Here is a 6,854-nt window from a genome sequence, read left to right as displayed (position 1 = left end):
TTGTTTATTCTTTCTCACTGAGTGAAACCCTGGACAGCCATCCAGCCCTTAATAGAGAGACAATGGAGCTCAAACGTGGAGCCAGAAATGGAGGGCAGAGCTATGCAACCAAGGCGAAACAAGTCCTGATGACACTCATGCAGCCCCTAGATCAAGCTATACCTGAAGTCAGAGAGAGATCCCTGCATTTTCCCATTACACTTAAATTCTCACATAGATTTCTAGTTTCACCCAATAGAACAATAGCAACAGACAAGCTCTGCAGATGCTGAGCTCTCAAATCAACTCCCTTGACCGCAGGCCAGAGTTTGGTTTGTGATGTCTTTCTCCAAGGGACTTGTTCCTTTGTGGCAACCGCCCCTCTGGGCAGCGGGTTCAGCGGTCAACGCCATGCTCAGACACACCCGTGCTGGCCCACTGAAGCTGGCAGTGAGGAAATGGGTGGGCCCAGCTCATTGCAGCAGGAGCTGCGTGGGAGGCAGGCCTCGCTCAGCCCGGCCCCGGGAAGGCTTGCAGGTGGGCCTTGCCATGTCTGTGCCAGCACGCATGTGCTACCGTCACCTCTCAAAGACGTGTCCCTCCACAGGAGGTGCTGTGGAGGCTTGTGATGTTGCCACGGAGGAAATGGGAGGGGCCAGGAGGCAGGAAAGGAGCCCCGTCCTCGCGGAATGCAGTCAGGAGGGCAGAAAGACCTCTTTGCCTGGGGTGGTCCCAAGGGGTGCGGACTGGGTGTGTGCTTGGGGTGCTGGAGCCAGCCCCTCCCCAGAGGAGCTCGCACCATCCACGGGATCACCATCACCGGGGGGATCCTTGCACCTGCACTCACACTCGCCTGGCGATGAAGGCTTCCACAGGGCTTTGGCCCGCACTCCTATGCGCTTGTCAGTAGTGCACAGTAGGTGGGCACTGGAACCAGGAGGCGGGGGTTGGATACGGGCAGCTGTGTCAGGATGGGCACGGGGCTTACCCTCCATGCCTCGGTTTCCTCGTGTGTCAGATATGGAAAGCAACAGCACCGGCTTCATGGGTAGTTACGAGGATTAAGTGAACGAATACGTCCAGGACTGGGCCTGGCTTAAGAGCCAGGGCTGCAGGTCGATGGGAGAAGCATTCTTAACAGACTGTGTTCCGCTTACTCGCGAGGCTAGGCCTCGGACCAGGTCCTTGGGCTCAGCCAGGGACACCAGGGTGATGGTCACACATTCCAGAGTTCACGCGGCATGCACCCCCCGGGGTGCAGAAGCCTCAAGTCAGCTCTCTGTCAGGTGCTCCATCTAAGTCGATGGCACAAGGGGCACGTTGCCATTAATTATACTCAAAGCGGGGGGGGGGGGTGTCAAGATCCCGGGGTTCCACGTCTGCAATTGCAAACAGCCAGGGAAGCTGACCGGAGCTCACTGTGTATCTCTCAGGGTTCGGTGGGCACTCCCGCTTTCTCAGCCCCCCAACTTGTGGCTGCTTCAGTGTCAAGGACAGTGGGCAACCAGGCTTTCCGTTGAACGTCTGACCTGATTTCTGGTGGCAAAACTCGAGTCTTCTTCATCCGCTTGGCGTGAGCAGGGTCTTGGGTGGGTGACTCCTAGACTGGGGGACCTCGTGTCTGCAGACACACCCTTGCCTCGTCTAACAAGCCTCAGGACCTGTTGGAGATGAGAGGAGATGCATTTTCACTGTGCCCGGCTTGCTCTGACCCTTTGGGGAGCCCTATCTCTCAAGCTGGGGTGGGGGACATCAGGGCTTAGGTGAAACATCGGTCACCCTGAGTAATTCTCCACTCAGCTTTGGGGAAGGGCAAGTTCCAGGCAGAGGGGGCCAATTCCTGTCGTGTGACAGCAGCTTGTTGGCCGGACTGGTGCCATAGTTTTCTAACCGGAGTCTAGCCTCCTGTCGTGCCCCCTTCTGACCCATTCTCACTGGCCGCCGGGAGTTTTGAGCCGTGTGAAACGCGAAGCCACCATTCGCTTGCCTAAAATCCTCCTGTGATTCCTGAAGCCTAGAGCCCCACTGCTCAGCAGGACTTTCCGCGATGACGGGAATGGGCTACATCTGTGCTGTCCGAGGCCGTGACCCTAGCCACGTGTGGCCGTCGAGCACTCGAAATGCGGGCAGCGTGTCTGGCGAACGGAGCTTTCAGTCGCATTTTATTTCAACTCACTGAAATCGCAATTGCCACATATGGCTGGGGGCTACAGAGTAGGCGGTGCGGGTCCCGAGGATGAAACCCCAAGTGCCAGGCGTGTCTCAGCCCTATTTGAGGGCTATTTGCCCTATTTGCCAGCATTCATTCACACTGGAATTCCGGCCATAGCAAATGACGTACAACTCCCTAAACCTTGTGCCCACCTCACACCTCCGTGCACTGGCATCCGCTGTTCTCTCTGCCCGGAATGTTCTCGTCCCCTGCCCAAACACGCCCACAAGCTGCCCGCCGGCCAAACAACGCCCCTTCGGCACGCGGCTTCGGTGCTATCTCTCCTATCAAGCTTTATCAGCCACCCCCGCCCTCCCCGTGCAGAATCAACCTACTGTCACTCTTTTGGGACTTCTCTTTGGTGTGGCCTCGGGAGTCAGGGGAGTCAAAAGGGAAGATCTTCCTCTCGCTGCCCGGCCATCCTTCCAGAGAGCGCGAGGGATGCGGTGACGCCAGGGCAGATGGAGGCGACGCTCGTCATTTGTGCCCACTGGTCTGCCAGAGCTCCGAGACGGGCTCTCCAGCATCCGGTCAAACATGGGAAGCCCCGATTTGCCGCGAGCTGGCTACCTCTTGGTGGTCGGCCACCAACTGGCCCTTAGTAGCAGTCATGCGGAGAACTCCCAAGGCTACGGAGCCCCGTGGGAGGCGAGACCGCGTTCTTCTGTATGAGAATCAATGGGTGACAGGGCTGGGCTGTCGCCACACACAAGGCTGAAGCTGAAGCCTAAACAGAGGACAACCCCCTCCCCCAACGCCCCAGGCAGGCGACGGGGACCCACCTGGCACCAGGAGGAGGCGTAAGTGACCATGCCAGGAGTCTGGCCCAGGCCGGGAGAGCACAGCACCATCCGCTCCAACAAGAGGGACCGGGATAGCCGGGTAACCGTGTGCTGGGCCACCCCCTGCACTGACGGAGAAGTGGGGGGCTACCCGGAGACTCCGGGTGATGCTGAGGAATTGTTTTGATAGGGACTGGGAAACTGAAGACCACAGTGGGATTTGGTGTGCTAATGGCAAGTATTTTTGACCAGGTTTCTCTTCTTTTCAGTAAACATCCCTTCAAATACGCCGTGAACCAGAAAGTGCATTCGTCCCCTCAGCGAATGTTGCGAAGGGCCTCTTCCTTTGCACAAGGTACCACGCCAGCCCTCTTTCCAACCTCAGGGCCTCTGCCCGAGCTGGGTCCCCTGCCCGGATTTGTCTTTTTGCTCTGTCCGAACAGCTCTTACCCATCATTCACACTTCGTTTGAATGTCGCTTCCCTGCAAAACCTCTCCTTCATGCCCAGATGAGGTCTCCTGGACCCCCGGACCTCACCATGTGGCACACGTCAGCGCTGTGCTTGTGTCATTAGTTACTGGTGGGGTCATTTGAAGAAAGGCCCTCTCCTTTGCTACGTGGCAGGGCTCTAGGAGGGCAGGCACGGTGCCTGTCCTGTCCACAGATGCGTCCTCCGCCCTGCACACCACAGGGCCTGACGTTCGAGAAATATTTGTTGAACGAATGAACAAAGGAAGGGAGGCGAAGAGGAAGGAAGCGAGGGAGGAATGAAGGGTTGCCGCACTCCCTCCCGGCCCTCTCGGTGACCACAGTATGATATCGTCCCCACTTCTGTTCTTTACCCTTTAAAGAGGAAATACTGGGGGGCGCCTGGGTGGCGCAGTCGGTTAAGCGTCCGACTTCAGCCAGGTCACGATCTCGCGGTCCGTGAGTTCGAGCCCCGCGTCGGGCTCTGGGCTGATGGCTCAGAGCCTGGAGCCTGTTTCCGATTCTGTGTCTCCCTCTCTCTCTGCCCCTCCCCCGTTCATGCTCTGTCTCTCTCTGTCCCAAAAATAAATAAACATTGAAAAAAAAATTTTTAAAGAGGAAATACTGGGATGTGTGCAATACATTCCTGCTGTTTATACGCTGCCCAGTCTGTGGTATTTTCTAGCAGCCAGAAAGGACTTAAGGCACCTACTATGCCCCACTTCAGATGCGAGGGCTATAGATATTTGATGCTTTATTCTGCAGCTCAAAAAAGACCAGATAATATAAAGGCCACATTTTCTTGTTAGTATTTTGCTCATAAGACTTGGGAAGAAAGGAGACTTAACAAAAACTGAGCACTAAGTCTACCCAATGTCATACCCTGGGTGGGATCCTGGACCAGGAAAAGGACATTAGGGGAAAAACGGGAAATCTGAATAGACTTTGTAATTTAGCTAATGGTGTTGCACTGGTGTTCATTTCTTGGTCTCGATGAGTGTCCCACCGTTATGTAAGATGTTGACATTGTGGAAGCAGGGGGAAGGGTACCCGTGAACTCTGTTTTATCCTTGCAACTTCTATGTAAATCTAAAACTATTCCAAAATAAAAAGTTTATTCAAGAACAGGGTTTGCCCAGTTTCTTATTTCGAAGTGTTACAAAATGCAGATTTCTGAGCAGAAAGGTGATGGGTGACTTCTATCGTCTTTACTACGCCTTCTCTGTGTTCTACAATAGCATGTATTGCTTTTCTAATTAGAAAAGAAAGTGTTTTTTAGTAAAAAATAATTAAATAGCTTGGTTTAGAGAATATTCAAGGGCGTATAAGTTTTTTTGGGTTTTGTTTTGAGAGAGAGAGCGTAAGCAGGGGAAAGGGGTAAAGGGAGAGAGAGAGAGAGAGAGAGAGAATCTCAAGCAGGCTTCAGGCTCAGCACAGCCCAACACGGGGCTCGATCCCATGACCCTGGGCTCACGACCTGAGCTGAAACCAAGAGTCCGACGCTCAACCAACCGAGCCACCCAAGGCGCCCCCTGTGGGCACCGTTAAGATCAGAGGGTAAAAGATACACCCATCCGTCATCTGACTGCGACAAAAGCGGGTTCTCAGTGGCGCACGAAGGCGCGTGTGAACCTCATGCCCGGAAGCTGCACTGGCGCTGGGCCCTCGGGTCCGAAGGCAGGTGCCGCTCGTGTTTCCTGCGGGGGCGGTCAAGGCCGACGGCGTGGGCGCCTCAAAGGACACTGCTCCAACCAAGCTGCCAATCGCGATCGCGTAGAGGTTCTTCTGGTCCCCTCGGCCCCGTCAAGACCTCCCATCACTGTCCCGGCGTGTGTGGCCCGGGAGGCCAGGCGGGACCCGGACGGGGGTGTGCCGCGCCAGGCCCAAGCTCAGCTGCCTCCTCGGGGCGGGGGAGAAGCGGTCTCAGAGGCCGGAGACGCCAACCGGCTGCCAATGAGCCTGCCGCTCTCAGGCCTTCCTGGACCCGACGCTGGAAAACGGCGGGCGGCCCCGTCCCCCTGGCAAAGCGAAGCCAGAGGCGGCTATTCGCGGTCACACAACCGGAGGCTCCGGCGTGAGCCCGAGGGCCGCGGTTTTGCGGCGCTCTGCCCTCTCTCCTCGTCGTGGCCGCGATCGTCAGCTGTCTCTTCCAGACCTCTCGAAGACGGTACGAGCTGGTCTGAATCCCGCTCAGTGAAAGCTTTCCTCTCCCAAGTTGGAAGAAGTGCCGTTTCACACGAAGAAGGCTGTGCAAAGGGACGCCTGTGGTGTTTCTCTGAATATCCTCTGCTGGTCCAATAGATGCGGAAAGCAGCCCTCTGTCCCCCGCAGAGTAGCCGCAGCTCTGGACCCCCTGTCGTCTGGGATCATACCTCCGTCCCAGCATGGAGGCCGGAATGACCTCCCCCCTGCTTGGGGCAGTGTGGCCTGGCTTGCGGGTTCCAGGCCCATCCCTGGGTCACTGGCTGCTTCTCAGACGCCTATGCCTGCCCCGCCCCCGCCTCCAGTTCCCGCCCCATGTTTATTCTCCCCTCTCCTTGCTGCCGGGACACAGGGCCCCTCCCCAAAGCTAGCAGCAGTTGCAGTGGGACCAAGTGCCCGTCCTCAGCCTGGCATTGGGGCTCCCCCAGGCTCTCCTGCTGTCAGACAAGTCTCCCTCGCTCCCTCGCTCCTACCCCTAGACATCTGCCCCTCTTTTTCTAAGGTCCTCCCTGCTCCCACCGAGATTCTGCCCATTGCCTAGCCTGACTCAAGTCCAGCTGTGTAGCGGGGCCCAAGGACAGACATCATCAGGGTGTTAAGGACACAGGATGCTAGGACCACCCGGACCTTCAGCCACACAACTGCACCTCCGCAGGCCTTTGAATGATTTGCATGTGCCTTAAGACGGGAGAAGAAACTTTTAAATGAACTAGTCTCCAAGCGTGGGCTTGGGACCATCAACAACGGCAGAATCGCCGTGCCAGAAACGCAACGTCCTAGGTCCTACCCCAAACATAAAGGAATGAGAACTTCTGGGGGTGAGACCCCGGAATCTGCACGTTTGACACCCTGATGTGGTTCTTCTGCATTTTCCTTATAAATTGTAAGTTGTATAAACACAAATTACAAATCCCTATGATTTTAATAGTAAATTTTAATAACCGATTTCAATAATAACTTAAATTATATTAATTACAAATTAGTATACATTGCTATAGACATTGGGTATTAAATAGGAATACAGGTTATTCGTCACTGTATGTGATGATTTTTTACTTTATACTTGAAATACATTTAGCAAATCAGAATCAGGGATAGGGCTCCCGCCCCGTTCAGCCACTGTATACTCTGCGGCTGTCCTGTTTCCAGAACAACGTCATTGTATTTACACACATGTACACATTTCTGGGGAAACCGCATATGATTATTT

The sequence above is a fragment of the Prionailurus viverrinus genome, chromosome C2 (assembly GCF_022837055.1).
Source record: "Prionailurus viverrinus isolate Anna chromosome C2, UM_Priviv_1.0, whole genome shotgun sequence".
Lineage (NCBI taxonomy): Eukaryota > Metazoa > Chordata > Mammalia > Carnivora > Felidae > Prionailurus > Prionailurus viverrinus.
This window is presented reverse-complemented; position numbering follows the sequence as displayed.